The 21,576-nt window shown below is 46.0% G+C and overlaps 1 protein-coding gene and 1 long non-coding RNA gene across 4 annotated transcripts in view; one reads left to right on the top strand and one right to left on the bottom strand.

The window, feature by feature from the left end:
• Window positions 1-2,118: 2,118 nt before the first annotated feature.
• On the bottom strand, window positions 2,119-3,339 carry LOC113890857. The gene is made up of 2 exons (XR_003510615.1): window positions 3,000-3,339; window positions 2,119-2,714 (listed from the first exon to the last, which is right to left on the bottom strand). It is a non-coding gene; the product is annotated as an uncharacterized LOC113890857 (long non-coding RNA).
• The window catches only part of LPP (LIM domain containing preferred translocation partner in lipoma), a 745,809-nt gene continuing 727,335 nt past the window's right edge, over window positions 3,103-21,576 (top strand). The window contains exon 1 of one of the 3 annotated variants that reach the window (XM_027538411.1): window positions 3,103-3,260. The gene's annotated coding sequence lies outside the window, so the exon portion shown is untranslated. Of the gene's footprint in view, window positions 3,261-3,393; window positions 3,435-21,576 lie in introns of those variants that run through there. The other 2 variants (XM_027538415.1, XM_027538413.1) reach the window with 2 other exon arrangements.

Here is a 21,576-nt window from a genome sequence, read left to right as displayed (position 1 = left end):
GGTAAGTGGGGCAGTTAAGGTGTCTGAGAAACCACCTGACCTCAAATTGGCTGGAGGGCTAAGGACTGGCAGACAAAACCCTGAAGGGCTATGCAAACCACATGAAGGAGCTTGGCCCGATGGGTTTTAAACTGAGAGGCCACACCAAGTTGGTTTTTATTGTCCATCTTTAATGCCCCTGTTCTTATTATTTCTCCAGTAGCTTCTTCATACCCTCTTGGTCAGCTGTGACAGATTATGAGTTCTGCACACTGGAATGTTCAAACTGAGACCAGATGGTCACTCAGCAGTGGGTGAGTAGTCAGGCTGCCTGGGCTCAGAGGGGCATTTCAGCTTACCATGTACTTGCTCTGTGTTAAGAGCAGGCTACTTCACCTTCCTGGGCTAGAGAAAATACTGCTGCCAAGCTCAGAAGGGTTCTGTGAGGGTTAAATGAAATATGGATGAAAAATCCTTAGAATATTGCCAGGCATATGTAAGGTCAGAGAAAGGACTGGCATGAGCTACACAATGGCCTCTGGGAAAGGGATGGTCCTGGATGCAAGGAAATGGGGGCACCACAGCCTAGCCTTGTTCAAAGTCTTTTGTGCCATCACTGGACCTACGAGACTGCATCTGTAGGGCTTCAGGCCACCAGTGTACAATCCTCTGGTCACTCATCCACCGCCCCATCTGAAATTCTGTGCTTCTTTTAGTCTCTGAATTCGTAAACCTGTATTTCTCCAGAATTGTGTCTGTAGCTTTACACAGCCTTCCCTTCTTTCCCAAGTCCCCGCACGCAGCAGGTTTTAATAGGGTTGTTGAGAGAAGTGTGAATACAAAAGAAATCAGATCAGCACACGAAAATGAGGCTTTTGATTTGAGTTTGCACTGATGACAAGACTGCATGCAGTTCGCCAAGCATCCAATTTATGACTTTGCCTCTTACACTCCTGGTGAGTGCCTCCTGAGTAGAAATTATCTTTTGTGATTAACTTTATATAATACTTGTGCTAACATCAGGCCCACCTGAGCATTTCATAAATACTTCAGGAGGGGTGACACAGTGATCTTCCCCAACACACTCATACAACAGTTTCAACATAATTAGGAGCATTTCTGGATCTAACACAGCACTCTTACAATGTGTATGATGAAGGAAATGAATGGCTCTAATTATACCTTATTAAATCTTATTAATCCTCATTAGAACCCTATTATTCTTTATAAGTGGGTTACTGGGGAAGGAAAAAAAAAATGCTGGTCAAGTCCCGTTATATCCGATGGGGAATGGTTGAATCCATTCTTACTTTGCGTGATACCAGGAATTTTTCATATTATACAGTACCACTTAGAATGTCGTTTGCTGAAATACTGAGGATAGAATAAGTGAATTGTGGTGTAAGAGAATAATCTTTTTAAGCCCCAGAACAAAATGTCTTTAGGAGCTCACATTTCCTATTTCAAACTATACCAGTTGCAAAGAAAAATATTTCATTACTGAACTTCTCTATTTTCATATTTTTGTATGAATAGATGAGAAACTGAGAGCAAGAGAGATTAATTTGGAAGCAGAAATGTGTGAAGTCAAAGACTTTGCACAAAGAATATGCTTAATAAATGGTTAAGTGCAAAAATATGTGTTTCTGCATTTGTTTAATTCTTGGTTAAAAAAAAAAAAAGTCACACCAAATCCCAAAAGAACCAAGTTTTGGAGATTTCACGAATTAGTAACTCATGGTGTACTCTCAACATGTATTAATATGAATTAGGAGATCAGGGCCTCCTCCTTGGGTGGAAAAAGTCATGGGATCAGTCAGGTGACCTAGACACCGGAGGTGGGTTCAAGTTGCTTGCTGTTTTTGTGTTGGTTAAGTTATTTTGCCTGACTTTTTACCTCAAATGTCAACGATGGACTACAATTTGTTTTATGAAGACCTTATAAACCTGGGAGAATGTGCTTTTACGATGCGCTGGGGTGAGGAATGATTAGTTTAGACATCAGGAAGCAGGACAGAAGTACAAGGAAACGAGTCTCCAGCCTTGGCGTGCCTTGCAGGCAATGGCTGATGCACAGGATAGGCCCCTCACATGGTGCTCACATTTACAAATATCAGAGCAAAAAGTCCTACACAAACCTTCCAAGAACAGTCTTGCCTTTATTCAAACTAATTCACCCAGTTCGTAGATTTTTTTTGAAGCTATAAGCACCAAGTCTGGGTTTCTGGATAGGGCTGTTAAGTAAATTCCAGGGCTTCGTTTATTTGAGCACTGGATGGAAGGAGTTGCCTTGAAGAAACTGATCAGCATGGCTATGCAGTGCTCATTGGCAATCAGAACCTTCCAGGAACTGACCGCGTACGGGGCCCGGGGAAGCTCCAAATCTCTTCCCAGGGTGGTCCGCGTTGCCCTCTGACATCCAGCCGGGCTAACTGGTCCGCGGGAAGGAGGGAGTCGGGCCCCTGCCTGCAGACAGGAACATAGCTGGGAGACTGAGCATCTGGCTCCCGCGCCGGGATCTGTGGCGGGCATGACCTTGTACGAGTCGTTTCTCTTCCGAGAGCTTCAGATTTCCCGTGTGAAGTGGAAGGGCTGGAAGTTGGTCGGGGCCAGTTCCGACATCCAGTACGTTTGAACCTTGCTGGGAATCCGGGGCGGGGCTCACGAGCAAGATCTCGCAGGGGGATTCCACGGCTGAGCTCGTCTACCCGGACTCAACCCCCTAGTCTGGCGCCCTAACAGTGGACACAGGTTCCCTCATTTTTTTCAGTAGCCCCTCGCCCCGGCCGCTTCCTCCTTCCACGTCTCCTTCCTCTTCCTCCAGGGCAGGCAAAGGCTCCACACCTCCCTCTTTCCCTTCCTCCTCTGCAAGCTCCCCGCATTCCCCGCGTCTTCTCTTCCTCCCAGGAAATCCACCGCCCTCGGTGCACCCACCTTGGGGCCGGGCCACGGCCCCGAGGTGGGCGCCCCCTCCCCCGGAGGCGAGCGCCGCGGCCCCGCGGGCACCCGCCTTCCCATACCTTACATGGACAAATGCGTGCAGGCAAAGTCAGGAATTCAGGCCCGTCCTGACGTCAGCCTCCAGCTCTCAGGGCACCGCACGGGAGACCGAGGGGAGGGGGTGGGGACGGTGGGAGGAAGGAGGGGGAAAGGCACCAACCAGCAGCCGCTCCAGCCTTGCCGAAGTTTCACTTTTTGTCTGTGGGTTCGCTCCCGGGCCCCGCGCGAGCTTTCCCGGGATAAGTAGCTTTAGCGAGCGGGGGAGAGCTGGTCGCTGCAAGGTAAGGGCTGGCTGCGCGGCCCGGGGCGCGGGGCGCGGTGCGGGGCGCGGGGCCGGGCCTGGCCGGGGCTGGGGACAATGGGAGGGGGAGTGCCCGGGCACCTCCTCCTTCGCCGCTGCCTCCGCCTCCAGCCGCCGCCGCCGCCGCCGCTGCCCCGGCCGCCTCCTCCCCGAGGTATTGTTGCAAATCCTCCTTCCTTCCCCTCACCCTCCGCCCGCGGGCGCCTCGGGAACCCCCAGCCCTCCCCGGCAAGAGCGCCTCCGGGGTGGCAGGAGAGCCGGGCGCAGGGCACCCAGCGCGCGCCCGGCCCGGGCCGCAGGGCCCGCGGTGCGGAAGTGCCGGCCGCGGCGCGATCACGGGGTGCACGCGTGGGGGAGGGGGACCCCGAGTTTTTTGGGAAGCCTCGACCGGGGGCTGGGCGGGCTTGGAGGCCTTCCCTGCGCGCCCCCTGCCCGGGCTTTTCAGGACTCCCAGGGGGCGGGGCCACACCCAGCAGCTCTGCGCTTTCGTGGAATCACAGTTGTCACTGGGGAAGGGGCCTAGGAACCCAGGCATCAAGTTCCCCCATTTCCCAGCTCGGGCAACTGAGGCCTAGAGAGCCGAGTCTCCCCAAAGTCTCTCACTAGAGGCAGAGCCGTAACTAAAATAAATGGCTCCCGACTCCTGGTTCCTTTTCTCCAAGCAGTTCTCCGGCACTCACTGTGTGCCGCCCTGTGCTGGGTTATTGGGTCCAGAGGCTTTTAGGGCTCAGACTCTGCCCTCAGGAAGCGCTCAGTCAACCGAAGAACCGAACCTGACCCCAGACAGAAGGTGCTAAGTCCTGGGGAAAAGGCACGGGGTGGGGCTTGGAGTCTGGAGTTTGGTCTCCTGGTCCTTCATGAGGGATCAGAGGCTTTTGAAGGATGGGGGTTTTTTCTGAAGTTAATGACTAGGGACAAGGAATGAGGGCATGTGCTGGAGGGAACTGCAGAGACAGAGAAGACTCAAGTGTGGAGAGTGGAGATGAAGCTGTAACTGTTATTGTGCTGGGGGCACGGGGTGGGGCAGCGTGGGTACATAAGATGGGATAATCAGTGGAATTGTGCTTGAGTGCACTGGGACAGAGGGGTGTCTTTGGGACTTTGGGGTGCTGGAGGAGCTGAAGGATGTTTCTGGCTTCCTTTCCCTTCTCAGTGATTCACTGCCTGCTCACCCTGAACCCAAAATGCAAAAATTTAGCTTCACCTTTGAGCTTCTTTTCTAGTACCAGACTCATTTAACTTTGTATCCGATCCCCTCTTTCTGTCTCCTACTCCGCTTTCTAAATTGCTTGCTTCCCAATAAGCCTCATTTTTACTAAGGTGTTAGTGACTTAATGGCCTACCTCTTTGAACACAAGAGCATTTTAAGAAAGCCTTTAAGTGGAAAGAGAAAAAGCAGCTAACACCCTCTTCCCTCCAACTCCCCTCCCCTCCTTCCTCACCCCCACCTTGCTCTTACAGATAGGGAAATATAAATAAAGGCCCAGAGAAGGTGGATGCCAGTTCTAAAGTCTACAGTAAATTTTGGTAGCTGGTGGAAGGCCAGAACTCTCAGTAGGGTTCTCTGTATCCCATGACCAGCCTTCTTCCTTCAGGGTCTTTGTCTGCCCTAGGGTCAGTCAAAAGGTTGCAAGGCAGACTTCCAACCTCAGCACCCAGGCTTTAGAACTAGAGTATAGATTCTAGGTAAGAAATAAGTAATTGGGGTTAGCTGTCTGAATAGTGAGGGTGCAAACCTGGGCCCTTGGGTCAGGCAGCCACCCAGGGTCATGTTCCTCCTACACAGTGGGTGGGCCTGGACCTGGCTTTGAGGATTGGCAGGAGGAGAAACTGCTATTGAGCTGGTTACTATGATTGGAACTGACAGAGTAGGACCCTTCTTGGCGGGACGTGTTCCAGTGAACAGTCAGTTCCAGACAGTGGTTGATGGGACAGGAGGCTTCATTATGAAGGTCCTTAAAAATGCCAGGCATGGATATGACTTGAAGTCATCATTTGAGGGTTTTGAGCAGGCTGGGACATGAGTAAGAAGGGAAGAACTGGCACTGGGTAACCCTCTGCCGCCCATTGCAGTGAGAGAGGCAATAATCTGGCCTAAGAATTATCAGTGAGTGTTTGCTCATTTACTCCACATATATTTCTTCTTACTACATGCTGTTGGCAAATGTGAAAATTTTATGGCAGATTCTTTATTTTATTGAGACAGATAACTTGTATTACATCAGAAAAAATATACTTTTTCACATTTTATATCAGTGACATTGGGTTGTCTTATAATCACAAATGTGTCATAGTTGAGATCTTTGTCCTAAGTTGGTAACTGTGTATTTTACCATTGATAGCTTAGAGCTGATAAAATTTGTTAATCATACCCTTTATGAATGTACAGTGCTTTGCACTTTATAAAAGTTTTCCATCAAATATTCCATTTGAATCTCAAAAATCCCCTGAGAATTGGGCCTGGTGACCCTGTCATCTCAATTTTATCTCTTGCCTGAGGTCATCCAGTTAATTAGAAATGAACTCAAAATAACAGCCCAGAACTTTGACTCTGGGTGTTAACATGTGGCTACCCTGCGGTGGAACTAGCATGGGTTAATTGGGAATAGGAAGAGTCAGATGGAATTTAATTTCAGAACTATTTTGGGGAGTTTTGACCAAGGGCAGAGTGTAACTCACAATGACTGGGAGGCTCTGTTAGCCCACAGATTTAATGCATTAAATAGAAAATGGGCAGGGGGATAGAAGATGCCAGGTAACATAATAAAAACAGAGGATGGAGCACGCTGCTATTACACCGAAAGAGAGGAGCAATGGATGAGGCACATGGGTTCTGGAGCCTACCTGCTGTGAAGCAGGAACTGGCTGGCCCTATGAATATAAAGATTAGGAGAACATGGTCAGTCCCTGTTCTGGGGTAGCACCTCTGTGTGTGTGTGTGTGTGTGTGTGTGTGTGTGTGAATGAGTGAGTGTGTGGTGCTATTCTAGGGCTATGTTTTGGTTGCACTGAAGTGGTTCAACCTCAGGGAAGCTACCAGAAGGAGTGGTGCCTAAAGAGAGCCTTTAGGGCCAAATATGAGTTGCCTAAGTGGAAAAAAGACAGATAGAGATGAACCTGTTAGGCGTATGCCAACAGATGTAGGGAAGAAGGCCTAAGTTTGAAAGGCCAGCAGGAACAGAGTGGTGGGAAATGGAGAAATGGGAGGACTTTCATTTTCTGGTAAGCAGATGTAAATTTATCTTGTGGGTTGTAGGGGCCATTAAGGGGTTCTTTAGAGATTCATATGAAAACAAGGCCCAGTAAGGGCTCTGGAAGCATCTGTGGGATTAGGTATTGGGATGGTAACCACAGGAAGAAGAGTAGTAACACATTTAGTAACTGATTGAGTGGAGCTGGTGCGCTTCCTGGTGGCTCAGATGGTAAAGAATCTGCCTGTAATGCAGGAGACCCGCGTTCGATTCTTGGGTCAGGAAGATCCCCTGGAGAAGGGAATGGCACACCATTCCAGCATTCTTGCTTGGAGAATTCCATGGACAGAGAAGCCTGGCAGGCTACAGTCCATGAGCGACTTTTACTGCTACCACTGAGTGGAGCTGAGACTTTGACCCGGGGCAGTATTTAGGAGTCCTAGCTCAGCTTGTGCATCGGTGGGTGGGGACTTTTCTTGGAATTCCACATTGGAAGGCTGCACCCAGGCTGGAAGAAGTGAGTTGGAAGAGGTGAGGAAAGGGTAGGCAAAGTTGCGGTGCATGCATGAAGCTCCGATCTGGGTGGAGATTCACGGTCTTAAAGGTGTGTGTGAAGCAGAGGTGGAGAAGGGAAGAAGAAATGGAAGTGTGGTATGGGAGTCTGTTGTAGATGGCTTAGATGCGTGGAGGAAAATGGTAGTGGCTTCTTAAGGCAAGTCACACAAATGGAAAAGGACATTGATAAATTGATGAGGACTTCACCTCTCCTGACTTTCTACAAATAGGGTGGGTGGCTGGCCATGGGTTAATGGCATTCATGCTTGGAAACTGGTAAACCACAGAACTGAGGCTAGAAAACACGGGTTTTTTTTTGTCTTTCTTTCTTAATAATATATAAAATTTTTGCCTATTTACTGTGTACTTACATAATTCTCATACCGATTCATCAAAGTAGGTTTTATGATTATCAATCTCATTTTGCAGATGAGTAAATGAGTGTGGTCAAATAAGATTTGTTATTGTTTAGTTGCTAAGTTGTGTCCGACTCTTTGCGACCCCGTGGACCCCATGGACTCCTCCGTCCATGGGATTCTCCAGGCAAGAATACTGGAGTGGGTTGCCATTTCCTTCTCCAGGGGATCTTCCTGACCCAGGGATTGAACCCAGGTCCCCCGCATTGCGGGCAGATGCTTTAACCTCTGAGCCACCGGGGAAGCCCTGATGGCTTATGTAAGTAAGGTTACATAACCACTAAGTGAAATGGCCGAGTTTTGAACCTTTGCCTGATCTACAGCCTCTTCACCACTTTCTTCTTTTTCCATAGAAGGAAAAGTGCAAATTGTGGATGAAAAATTAATCAGTCGATCTAAGAAAGGATTGGAAAGTTTTATTTGAGCCAAATTTGATGATTATAACTTGAAAGAGCATCTCAGAAAGTTCTGAGACCTGTTTCGCCCGTTAGAAATCCTCTGTCCACGGAATTCTCCAGGCAACAATACTGGAGTGGGTTTCCATTTCCTTCTCCAGTTAGAAATCAAGGCTCAGTTTTCTAAGTTTTTTGAGACAGAGGGCTGTATGTCACATGATGTATTATCGACAGCTAATCCAGATCTAAGCATCATCCTGGTGGGTCATGTGAAACCTTACCAGATCAAGAAGGAATGTTATTTTGTAAGGAGTTGTCTCCTTGGTGCTAGGAGAATGTTGCTCTTTATGGTTGAGCAGGTATTCCTGAGTGGGGGAGGTCTGGTTGAGCCACAGTGCAGAAGCATGGTGCACGTGGAGGGGAGAGAGAAGGCCAAAGGGCAGAGAAGAATTTCTATGTTTACATTTCTCTTGTATAAAATACGAATTTTGTTTCACAGAATCACCACCGTCAGGGTTCTTCGTCAGATTTTCTCTCAGTACTCACTTTCATGGGGCCTCAGTGGGATCATAATCGAGGGTTTCCCAGGGCCAGCAGACTTTTCACTTCTGTGCTAATGCTGCCCCAGCCAGGGAGGAGTAGAGGGTAAAGGGCTGGGATGATGAGCTAAAGATGATGCTGGTGGTGGTGGTGGGTGGGAATCAGGAGGGCTTTTGTTACTCTTTGAGCAAAGGAGGGTGTTGTCAGATCTGTGTTTCAGAGAACTCTGGTTGCAGAGTCACAGCAGGTCAGGGCCAGAGATGGGGACACCACTTAGGAGGCTGCTGAAATGTTCCTGGTCGGGAAATGCCGAGCCTGCATCAGGTCAGCAGAGAGGGAAAAAGTTGTTTGCTGTTAGAATCTTATCAGGGAACTTAGTTCCTATTCTTGTTCTTCTAATTATTTGCCAGCTTATCAGCCTTGACTGAAACAACTGTGTTATGGACACCAAAGCTTGTAGGCAGCAGAAGTGGCAGGCTGGCATGCAGCTTATGCCTTAGAAGTGAGGACTGGGGTCTTGATGGCCAGAGGGACACCATTCCTCCTTTTGTGAGTGAGGAAACTGAGGCCCCAGGGAAAGGACGGAAGTGCTCAGTCACACCCTTGTCAGCTGAGCTGGAGCTGGGCGTGGCCCTTACTCTCTTTCCTGTGTTCTTTCTTTCAAGGGTGTTTTTGATTCTCTTTTTGCTGAGCCTGGCTGGACACATTCCTTCTCCATTCCACCCCCACCCCACTCCCAGCCCCAGGGGCTTTGCTTGGGAGAATTTGGGAGGGAATATAAGTTGGAGATCCTTGTTACTGGGCTTGAACTTTGTTCTTTGCCCTGAGAAAACAAAGTGATTCAGAGAGTTCAGTTTTGGTGTCCTTGTGGTTTGGGGATTTATTTCTTTTTCTGCCACTTAGGCCCGTCACTTGTTTGCAAGAACTGAGCTTCTGACTCCATGATAACTTCAAGGTTCCTTGTCTGTGACTGTCCGCACTCTCATTTCTTTTCTAGTTCTACTTATTTTTGCTTGCCTAAAGGTTTTCAGGCTGCAGGTATTAGATCCCTTACAGGGTAGATCCTGCTCTTTTTTCTTTCTGTCTTAAATCTGTCCATCACAACCCATCTCATAGAACCCATTAGCATTTCACAGCCTTCGGAGCACTTTTTATGTGGTGAATGTGTTTTATGGTTGTTTTTATTACTTAGCTCCCAATTGCCATCCAAGAGATGGGTCGGCAGGATCAGTCTTGTCCCCCAGAGCGTGGGCAAAAGTTCAGTGGTAAAAAACCTCCGCTGGGATGCTTAAGTGGTAGTGTGAGAATCAGATCCCCAGCTAAAGCTCCTGTCCTGCTCTTTACTTCACTTTTGCTGGTGAGCAGGAGATAATTGATGTGAAAGTCCTGAGCAAGCCCTATGCTCAGGTGAGAAACTGTTTTTTCATAATGGGCTAATTAGTAACAGTAGCTGCAATGGAGAATCTGGTTGGAGGCCCCAGAGGGGTCTGAGGGTCTGGACTTCAGATGCTATCATTTCAGGAGTACCATCACCAACTTGGTTTTGGGGGTAAGAAAACCAAGACCTGTGTTTGAGCCACCCATTAGCCCTGTGATCTTAAGGAAGTTCCAGAACATCTCTGAGCCTCAGTTATCTTTGATTATAGATCGTATGATCTACCCCAATGTGAAATGGTTGTGTAGTGTGTAATGTGACTGTGAAGTGGGTGCATGGTCAGTCACTCAGTCGTGTACAACTCTTTGTGATCCCCTTGACTGTACCAGTCTCCTCTGTCCATGGAACTTTTCAGGCAAGAATTCTGGAGTGGGTTGCCATTTTATACTCCAGGGGATCTTCCCAACCCAGGGATCGAGCCCAGGTCTCTTCTGTCTCCTGCATTGGTAGGTGGATTCTTGATACATGCGGCTAATTTTTGGTGCCCAGTGAAGTGTCTAGCCCACAGGAATGGCATCTTGTCCTCCTAGAGCAGACTATGGGATTTAGACTTGGGAGGCTGCAAGTTCAAGTCTTAGCTGTGTTACTTAATGGAGGGTGCTTCCTGGGGAAGTGACAGGAGATTTGGTGTACTGACTTATTCAGTTTTAGACATCTTGTTCAAGAGGATACCACTGTTGACAAATGTCAGGTTGCAAAGTGGGGTGAGTGCCACAGACATTCACAGGCACTTCCAGGCTGCACGGAGAGATGGTTTGTCACCAGTGAATGGTTGTCCAGTGTTTCTTCTTCTCCACTGTGACCATCCCAGTCTCTCTTGGTTTTTAAAATTATTTTTATTTAATTTTTTTTAATTTGAGAAAAATCAGGGGCTTTCCTGATGGCTCATCAGGTAAAGAACCCTCCTGCAATGCAGGAGACTCAGGAGACTCCAGTTGGATTCCTGGTTTGGGAAGATCCCCTGGATCAAATGGCAACTGGGTGCCATTTCCTTGCCTGGGAAATCCCGTGGACAGAGGAGCCTGGTGGGCTACAGTCCAAAGGATCACAAAGACACAACTGAGCACGCACGAGTATCATGAGGTGATGTCTATTGGTTGGTGGAAGGGGATCACTTAGGAGCTCTTAGTGGGGCAGGTCCACTTTGTCTTCCCTATCACAGACTTCTAGCAGCGCGGGATGGCGGTCTCTCTGCAAATCTGGGCGGTACTTGTTCTTTCGGATCCTGTCCCAGATGCTGCTGAGGATTACCCAGGCGTTCTCCTTGATGGTGGTCCATGCATAGGTGGCCTGCTTTCCCGGGCTGTACCTTGCTTCATCGCCACAGCTACCCCTTGGCTGTCTGCTGCCGGCTTCACATCCAAGTCTTTTGGTGAGAGTCCGTTACTGTGGAAGCAGTTTCGGGCCTGTAGGTTCCTGGGTTTGGCACTGTGCATCTACTTATTCCTCTCCAGGGCGAAGCTGGAACATGACCAGCCTCCTGACCAACCATTGCATATGTGTGGCAGCTCCTCTTGTTGTGGAGACGAAGACCGAGGCCCCGCTGGCATCTGGGCCCCTCGGGTTTGGTTTATGCTCAGCTCCTCCTGCAGTCATTGCTCTTGTCCGTCTTCAAAGCCCCCTGTAGTTCACAGGGAAGGCTGGTACTCAGGGGCTGTTTCAGGCCCTCCTCAGAAACTTGTGTGGGAACCTTTCATGGGGCAGGTAAGCACGAGGGGCACGACAGGGCAGGGTTGTTTCACTCAGGTTCACCTGAATCCAGAAGTTTGCTTTGGCCTCCTTCCATCCCCACTGTGGGCAGTTTTCCCGACATAGCCATGATCAGCATTCCTTAGTCACTCAGGCCATCAACCAGCAGCTCTGTCGCCATGGTGCAGGGAGCTCCAGGAGGGAGAGGTACCTACCCCATTCAGAGATGGTTGTGGGCATATGTATTGCCAGTTCCTTGGCATTTTTGGGAGCCTGTTTTATTGTTTGTTTTAACATATTTATTTGGCTGCACTGGTTCTTAGTTTTGTCAGGTAGGATCTTTGATCTTCATCACAGCGTGTGGAATCTTTAGTTTTGACATGCGAACTCTTAATTGTAGCACATGGGATCTAGTTCCCTGACCAGGGATCTAACCCGGGTACCCTGCATTGGGAATGCTGACTCTTAGCCACTGGGCCACCAAGGAAGTTCCTAGGAGACCACTTTTTGAACTCTAGGGGAATCCTGCCCTTAATGTTAGTCTCAGTTTCCTGTCTGTAAAAAGGACTGTAGCAACAGTGCTTGCTTCAGAGGTAGAGGGACCATACTTCCTGGTTTTCCCAGGACATCCCTGTATGCCTGTATCCTGCTGTAGTAGTAAGAGTATTTCACTCTCAGAGGTGTTCTGATTGAAGGTTACCCTACTTGTTAGTACTGAGTAGGGTTGTATAAGTAGTATGTATAAGGGTAGGCCTAAAGTAAAAACCAAGAAATGTTTGTCAGAAGAGATGCTATGTGCTCAAGTAATGTTTGTTCAGTGAACTAGTTTTATAAAGGTTAAGTTTGAGGATATTTGAAGGGAAAGTCTAGCTTGTAGGCAGTTAGAGTTTATTAAGGTTGATAAAAATGTGTTAATACCTGTTTAGAATATAAGGAAGTGCCAGGAGAGTGGTGTGGATGGACTACTGCAGGTGTCTGGAAGGTGTATAGCAGCTTGTTGGAGGGGCTGGGCCTTGAATTAAACATTGAGGGACAGAAAGGCTTAGTCCAAGATTCCATGGGGCAGCTAAAATTGCTCTGGCTACTTATAGTTAAGAAATAAGATCGAATCTCTGTCCATGTGTGTATTTTATTTATTTTTTATTTTTGGCCATGCCACTCCAGGGATCTTAGTTCCCTGATCATGAAGTGAACCCAGAGCCCCTGCAGTGGAAGCTTGAAGTCCTAACCATGGGATCTCTAGAGAATTCCCCAAATATGTGTTTTATCTGGGTTTTTTAATCTGTTATTTTCCATCCAGTAGCCCACCTTCATGAAGATCTGTAGCTTTAAGTGTGAAAGCCTAGTGAGGTACCAAGTCCTGTGCCAAGAGGTCACCAGAGGAACCTGTACTTATTCTTCTAATGAATTTCCAGAGAAAATGCTTCTTGTTTAATTCCCAGGAAGAAAACAAAAACATGAAAAACAGTTGGCACCTAGCGCTTCTGTCTTGTTTGGTATGAAAACCAGTCCTTTTCAGGAACTGGAGGAGGGAGTTGCTACCCCAAGGGCAGGGTGTGCCCTGACTCGTGGGAAAGGCAAACTGCAGTGACCTGGAGGGTAAGGAGACCTTTTCTTAGAACGAGGTGAAAGTCAGGTCAGTTTTCCTGTATTCTGGTTGTTTCCAAACTGGATTTCTTTTCTTGGCTGCAGTAATTTCCCTTGGAGACTAGGAGGGTGCCAGTAATGACAGCTGGATGGGACCCTCAAGACCCCTCTGTCTATTGGTTTGATGCATCTGTGTGTTCATTCATTCCACACGAGATGCCAGGTATACCTGTGAATGAATGAGTGAAACTCTAGTCTGGGTTTAGGGGATGGAAACATGAATGCTGTGCCATCCCTGTCTCCAGAAGTCAAGAGAGGACATAAAAGTATCTGCAGAAAATATCTGGTGGCTCTAACTGAGCAGTGACCAACTCTAGGGACTCTGGGGAAACTTCACAGATAATAAGTGTTATTTGATGGAGCCTTCAAGGATGAATGGGGATTTGTCTAGTGAGATAGAGAAGGAGAGGATCATTGAGCAAGAGAAATAACATGAGTAGGTGAGAAAGTGCATGTGCTGTACTGTGTGCTAAGTTGCTTCAGTGGTGTTTGACTCTTTGCAACCCCCTGGACTGTATAGACCGCCAGGTTCCTCTGTTCATGAGATTCTCCGGGCAAGAATACTGAAGTGGGTTGTCATGCCCTCCTCCTGGGGATCTTCCTGACCCAAGGATTGAGCTCACGTCTCTTATGTCTCCTGCATTGGCAGGCTGATTCTTTACCACTAGTGCCACCTGGGAGGCCAAAGTGCATGCACTTGGAAACTGGAAATTTGGAAATTGGAAATTCCAAATCCTTGTAAATTGGATTCATTGGGGATGGACTGCAGAGTAGAAAGGCCATGGAGATGAGGGTGCAGGGATGGGCTTAGGTTGAGAAAGGTCTTGATTGCTGACTGAGAACTTAAGACTGTGCTATGAAAGGAGAATCACCTAGGGAAAGGAGGTGATTAGGTCTGTGTTTTAGGAAAGTGATGGGTTATGGATGGTTAAAGGGGGTGGTTAAAGGGGACCTCCTTGGTAGCTCAGATGGTAAAGAATCTGCCTGCAGTGGAGAAGACCCAGGTTCGATCCCTTGGTCAGGAAGAACCCCCAGAGGAGGAAATGGCAACCCACTCCAGTATTCTTGCTGGGAGAATCCCATGGAAAGAGGAGCCTGGTGGGCTACAGTCCAGGGGGTAAAAAGAGTCAGACTTGACTGAGTGACTAACATTTTCACTTTCAAAAGTGGTGGTAGTGGAGATGGTGAGATGTGTGGTCATGGTCTAGTCCCAAGATACAAGTTGAAAGGGAGTTGAGACAGTGGATATGAGGGACAGTTCACTGGTGGAAATAGAGGTCACCCAATCTCCTCACTTAAACAAGAGGAACCCCAGGTCCTGAGCAGGTAACACTTAGAGTCCAAAGCTCTGGTTCCATGATAACCCCCTAAGTAATCCATCCTCTGCCCAGTGTCTTTAGAAGGGTGGCAGATGCTTAGTGGCTGAGATCACCATCTGTCAAGAGGAGAATCTCTGTCACTTTTTAATTCTATGAAATCTTTTTTTTTAATGTTTGTTTATTTGGTTGCACCGGTCTTAGTTGTGGTATGTGAACTCCTAGTTGTGGCATGTGGGATCTAATTTCCTGACCAGGGATCGAATCTGGGCCCCCTGCACTGGGGAGCTTGGAGTCTTTGACACTGGGCCACCAGGGAAGTCCTGGAACCTCTTAATTTTGAAAGAAATTTGCTCCTTCTAGATTTAGTGACTCTTTGATCACTGGAGATACTCAATCAGTGACCGATTGGGATGTTACAGTGGAAATCAGGCACTGGTTGAAGACTTGGTGCAGAATATCTTTAGTTAGTGGTAGTCACTCAGTTGTGTCCGACTCTTTGTGACCCCATGGAGTGTAGCCTTCTAGGCTCATTCATCTTCCATGGGATTTTCCAGGTAAGAATACTGGAGTGGGTTGCCAGGGTTTGAACATGGGTCTCCCGCATTGCAGACAGATTCTTTACTGTCTGAGCCACCAGGGAAGTCCCTTTGAGGTCTGTTAGCTCTGACTTTTTTTTGAAGCCCTTCCTTCTTCCCAGCTTCCCTCCTTTCCTTTCTTCCCTTCTTGTAAAAGATACTTAACAATCTTACCTGACTTAACCTCTGTCCATTTGGCTCCTCAGGATCATTTTAGCCAAATTGGACAAAAGGCAGAGACGGTTAAAAATGGATGATTAGGGATTTCACTGGTGGTACAAGGGATAAGAATTCACCTGCTAAATGCAGAGGACACAGATTCGATTCTCGGTCCTGGAAGCATTCACGAGCCTCGGAGCAACTAAGCCTGTGTGCTACAACTACCGAGCCCGAGCTGTAAAGGCTGTGAGCCACACTATAGAAGCCTGTGTGCCTGAAGTCTGTGCTCTTAGCAAGAGAAGACACCGCAATCAGAAGCAGTAACCTCCGCTTGCCACAACTAGAGAAAGTCTTGAGCAACAACGAAGACTCAGTGCAACCACAAATAAAATAAATAAATTAATTTAATAAAAATTGCCAAGGTAGTAAATCTTAAACATTCTTACCACAAGAAAAAAAATTGTAAGACTGTATATTAACTAGACATATTATTTAAAAAAAAAACAACATAGCATTAAAAAAAAAATAGGTGATTAGGCACTAAGAATGGTGGGCAGAGTAGCAAGGGGAATAACCATTTGGGTGCCAGTAAGTTAATACTCGCCAGGCCTGGGGAAGTGGCCTAAGCCAGCCTGCATGATCCTGATCAAAATGAAATCCACCATACAGTTAATTATGCCAGTTGTCATTTTTATAGTTGCTGTTGTTGAGTCAGTAAGTCGTGTCCAACTCTTTTGTGACCCGATGGACTGTAGCCCACCAGGCTCCTCTGTCCATGAAATTTCTCAGGCAAGAACACTGGAATGGGTTGCCATTTCCTTCTCCAGGGATCTTCCTGATCTAGGGATCGAACTCGAGTGTTTTGCATTGGCAGGCGAGTTCTTTACCACTGAACCACCTGAGTGCTTTACAGTTTATGATGTGTTTTCCTACAAATTACAGGTAAATCCTTACCATAGTCCTCTAAGTAGTTACTATTATTGTTCAAGTTTTACTGATCAAGAATGTGAGGCTTCTTAATTAAATGACTTATGACCAAAACTAGCTGGATATTGAATCTTGACTTCAGCTTTAGTTTTCTGTTTGCACAGTTTCAGATTCTTCCTGTCCCCGGCCTGTGCAGATCCCTAGGACAGACTCTAGCTTTTATTCTTATTGATATCCTTAAATCTGTTGTAGATCCTGATATGTGGTAAGGATTTAATAAATGTTTGTTGAATGAACATGTGAATAAATAATATAAATGAAGTAATAAATGACAACTTGAATTCTAAGAATATCTTTAGTAGCAATAAAAATCTAATTGAGCTCCCTTAAACATTAATTTGTTATCAAAAGACAATGAGAAAGAACTCATTTAGAATACATTTACTCAAATTCATTAAGAAAAAAAAAGCACCAAAAAAACCCCTCACCAAATTCTTGCCTGAATACCTCTGTCAGATCTCTTAGGGACCTATAACTCTGATCTTGACCCCCTGAAAGGGCCTGTCTACTTTTCTGTTTGTGTACAGTGTTTCCTTCCACTTAATATTATTCTAAGAAATGCGCTTCCTTCCTTTGGCCTGGTCTTTATATTTATCTTTTATATAACTCAAGATTTGTCGAATTGACATTACCTGTGTGGACACTGGGCTACTATGGTGGCTCAGCAGTAAAAAATCCACCTACAGTGCAGAAGCTGTGGGTTTGATCCCTGGGTAGGGAAGATCCACTGGAGAAGGAAATGAAAAGCTACTCCATTATTTTTTCCTGGAGAATTCCATGGACAGAGGAGCCTGGTGGGCTATAGTCTGTGGGGATGCAAAATAATTGGAGACGATTTAGGAGCTAAACAGCAGTATATAAGTGATATATAAGTGATATGTGGGCATCAGGATAGTTTTCAAATTTTAAAATAATACAATTCAGTAAGTTAAAACATGCAGTGTAAACATCAGTGGATAACTTTTACTTCTAAATTATTTCTTGAAGACAATGATTTCTTTGGCACTTCCACTTTCCCTTAAACTGGTTACTATCTTGTCTCCTGTATTATGTGGTTATGTGACTATGTGTCTTATCTCCTCAGGGATGTAGGAGAAAATGCAAGTATGGCTGGGGAGTCAGACAGGTTTGGATTCAAATTATGGCACTGCCTCTTGTCATATAATCTTATACTGGTTACTTAGCCTTTCTGAACCTCCAAGTGCTTATCTGTGACAGGGAATAGTAATTCTTTCCATGTAATGTGACTGTGGAGGGATTCTTTGGTCAGTGTTGGAAGGCACCAAAGTCTGCCATGTGGTCTGCTGAAAAACACCCTGTCCTCTGCTCTCTGTTCCCCACCAGATGATAAGACAGCCAAGATCTTTCTCTTATATTTCCCCATAGAGTATGACCCATAGCAAGTAGACCTTAAATACATGTTTATCAGCTGGCTAAAGAACTTTTAAGTTTTTTCAAAAAACAATTATAGGCACAACTACTGAATAGTTCTATTACTTTTCATACAATTTGCCATTCAACTTCTAGAAAGGTTGAACTAATTTAAAGAGTCATTAGCAGTGGATGAATGTACTGGTTTCTTAGTGTCTTCCCTAGAATTTAATTTTATAACTTGCATTTGTCTGCTAAATTAATAAGAAATCATATTTTGTTATTGTTGCAATTTGTCTTCCTTTAATTACTGAGAATAATTTCCTAAGAAGTGGTTTAGAGTTTATATGTCCTCTTGTGTGAATTGTCAAATGGCAATACTTAAAAATAGTCTGGGCTTGAGAAGCTCCATATGAAAGGGCTAAAAATGTTTAGTGTCTTGAGTTACCTAAACTTGAGTACCTACTATGTGGCAGGCACTCTTCCAGGGGCTATGGCTACCACAGAGGAAAAAAAAAAAAAGTGAATAAAATCAGTAGCCTGCACTCCAACCTCCTCAGGTAATGTAGGTGGTGGCTGAGATCTAGAAAAAAAATTACTGAAATCATTCAGCTTGTTTAGTAGCAGAACCAACTGTTTATTTGAACAATAATTGTAATTTCATATGTTTTGTATTGGTAGCCTTTTAAGCTATGGAAACATCCTGGAAATTGCAGAATTGTGATATTCAGACAACACCTGCAAACTGTATCTACACTGAGAAAGCAGAGTCCTGGTTTTTGGTTGAGACAATATGATCACCCAGTTCTTCAGTCCGGAGAAGGCAATGGCACCCGACTCCAGTACTTTTGCCTGGAGAATCCCATGGATGGAGGAGTCTGATAGGCTGTAGTCCATGGGGTCGCTAAGAGTCAGACACGACTGAGCGACTTCACTTTCACTTTTCACTTTCATGCACTGGAGAAGGAAATGGCAACCCACTCCAGTGTTCTTGCCTGGAGAATCCCAGGGACGGGGGAGCCTGGTGGGCTGCCTTCTATGGGGTCACACAGAGTCGGACATGACTGACGCAACTTAGCAGCAGCAGCAGCAGCAGCAGTTCTTCAGTCTCATATGTAACTTCTTCCTACAGCCCTTTACCCCTTATATTTACATGCATTCTTAAATGAATAAACTTGTTTTTAAAATAGGGCTAGAAGATAAACTTACCCCATCTAAGCTGTTCAGGCCAACTCTGAACCTTTCTGGACATGTTTGTGGTAAATGAGAAGAGGTGACATATTTCTCTATTGAATAAAATAGTCAATTTAGTTTTAATAAGGCAGTTATTGTCAGGTTATAAAAATTCAACTAACTTGCCATAACTGTCTTGTTTAAAGTCAATTAAGAGCCTCATATTCCTCACTTACTGGGTAAAATTTAATAGAACTTCAGTTAAGCATGTATTGCTTATTTAATTCAAAATTAAGTTAATCACCACAGTTGGTAACAACCACTGAGTATTTAATTAACATTCAGCAAACTATCTTATTAAGTCTAAATTAGATACAGACAGGTCTTGTTTATCCCCATCAGTTTGCAAACACCATTTCCCTAGCTCTCACCCCAAAGGGCCTTTGGTTTTCCCATGGCTTTCTTCTTCTGACTTGTCATCTTCATTTTCACCTGCTTGACACCCAACTTGGGTGAAGGATGAAGAAAAGAGGTAGGAGTTTTTGTGTTATGGGAATTTCTGGCTTGGGGGTACAGCTGAGAAATTTTTCTGTTCCGTTCCATTCTTCAAGAATTATCGAGCACATTCTCTGTGTAAGACATTCTTTTGAACATTTCGGAAGATGTGGAGGAGGTCATGTTGACATATTTGGTTTTATGTTCTCATCTTAGAAATGAGATGATGGGATTTAGTACCTTCATTTAGCACGTATTTTTTGGCCTACAGCTTGTAAGGCCCTCTGCAGGGTGTCAGAGATACCATAATGGTTTGGACAAGGTCCTTGCTGTTGAGGAAGACACATAGTCTAGTTTGAGAGGAGCGGTGGTGGAAATATTGGATAAGATGCTGCTATAGGAGCACTGAAGTCCCTTAGTGTTCTGTGAGGAAGGATCCTGTAGCTAAGAAAGTTTGGAAAAGTCCAGACAAGCAAAACTAAATGGGTGTCTTTACTGTGTGACTTTTCTGAGTCTTTAGGAAACTAATGTGCATTGTAACCTTCCAAGAGGTTTGTTCTCAAAGTTTTAGATCCTAGACTCTCTATGTCACCAACCTTTTTTGCCCTCTCAGAATGTTTCTTGGTCGTAGTCTTTCAGTGTGCTTTGGGAAAAACCACTGTGAGCCCTGGATCCTGTCTCTTGGCGTCTCAGCCTAGCAGGCAGATACACTGGTAACCCATACAGGGTTGGAAGTTCTAATTTGTAAGAAAGTTGTACAGGAAAAGTGGGTGATTTCAGACTTTTGGTGGGGTTGAAGGTGTGAAATTCAAAGCAGACTTTCCTGGTAGAGAGCTGGACTTGTGAGAGAGACACAGTTTGTATCAGCGGAGAGGCCCGGAAGATTGCCAAAGAGTCTTCAGGAACAGAACCGTGAAATTCTGACACAGCTGATTTGATCACGACATCCCAGCACATGGATCCAACTTAGACCAGTTTTGTTAAATAACCTAAATCTGGAGAGGTAAGAGGCGGCAGCCTTTGTGGTGCAGAATGCTCTGCTTTAGGCCTTGTTTCAGTTGAGCGACTGCCCGTCTGGAGAAGGGGTCCCTTCTGTGAGGCATCCTGATGCCGTGTCTGGGGCAGCCTCTTTGTCCTGTGAAGAGTGAGTCTTGGCCCCTCCATCTGGCAGGTCCAGCTTCCGTTTGCCTCATCACTTCCCACTTTCTCCACCTTTCCTTTCTCCTTAGCATCCCTTCTTCTGATGAGTCACCTTGTCTACATTTCTCATTCTCATCCATCTGTATCATCCTCTCCCTCTGAGGCAAGTACCCTTTATGTTCTTCCTGACAAGTACTTTACTTCACTGAAAATAGTGCTACCAATTTTCTCCTCTCCAGGAGCAACCAGCAGATGGAACCTGCTGGATGGAATGGAGGATAATCTACAGATCTGGTCCTCCACACTGGGGAGATTTGCCCCCAGGTGGGGTTCCTTCAGTACCTACCTTGTTAATCACATCTGTATGGAAGGCAGCATAGGCACAGGAATGGGAGCTCAAGGTTCTGTTTCTGGGCATGAGTTTTCCCCAGTCCGAGCCTCAGTTTATCCATCTGTGAAATGCTCAGGTAGGCTAGGTCTCTTTTTCCAGTCCTTTCAACTAAACATATTGAGTGTTAGCATTTGGTCCAGTGAAGTCAACATTCGCTGGAGTCGGTCTGGGCCGTTTGATGAGATATGTATCTTCAAGACTGGTGATATGAGGATATGGGCAGTGGGCAGAGTTCCCTGTCCACACATGGGAGGTGTGGTTCTTCTACCCACAGCCTTCTACTGGAGTCATTTTCCTTATATTGCCTGTTACTTTTTCGTCATATTTCCTCCTCCTCTGCCATTCAGGCTTATCTATTCTTTGCCAACACACTTCTTGCTGTAAATGCTCCTCTTCTATTGCCCAGCCAGATAGCTCCCTGTCTCCTTTTTCCCTCTTGGCTCTGCCCATGAAGGATGTCCGCTCTGGAACTTTCTAAAGACAGATGGCTACTGTGATGGGTCAGATTGGGGAATGGCGGTCCTGGCCAGCTGCAGGTCCTTCCAGGAGACTGTTCTTCAGAACCCTTTCTTTATTGGATAAATATATTTCAATGAATGAGACTAAGTCTTGCCCTGGGGGAGCCCACAATGGAACTGAGAAGCTTTTTGACTTCTTGACACCTGGGGGAAACCACAGCCAGTGAGGAACATTATTCATTGCAGAGGAAGGATTTTTGCCTTCTAGAATTGGGCAGTGCACTGTTAGAGTCTCAGCATGAATTCTTAAGCATCTAGGAAAACTAATCACTTGGAAAGCTGAAGCTAGTTTTGCAGACCT

This window comes from Bos indicus x Bos taurus, chromosome 1 (assembly GCF_003369695.1).
Source record: "Bos indicus x Bos taurus breed Angus x Brahman F1 hybrid chromosome 1, Bos_hybrid_MaternalHap_v2.0, whole genome shotgun sequence".
In the NCBI taxonomy this organism is placed as follows: domain Eukaryota; kingdom Metazoa; phylum Chordata; class Mammalia; order Artiodactyla; family Bovidae; genus Bos; species Bos indicus x Bos taurus.
The sequence above is the reverse complement of the archived record's forward strand: the minus strand, read 5'-3'. Positions and strand labels throughout refer to the sequence as shown.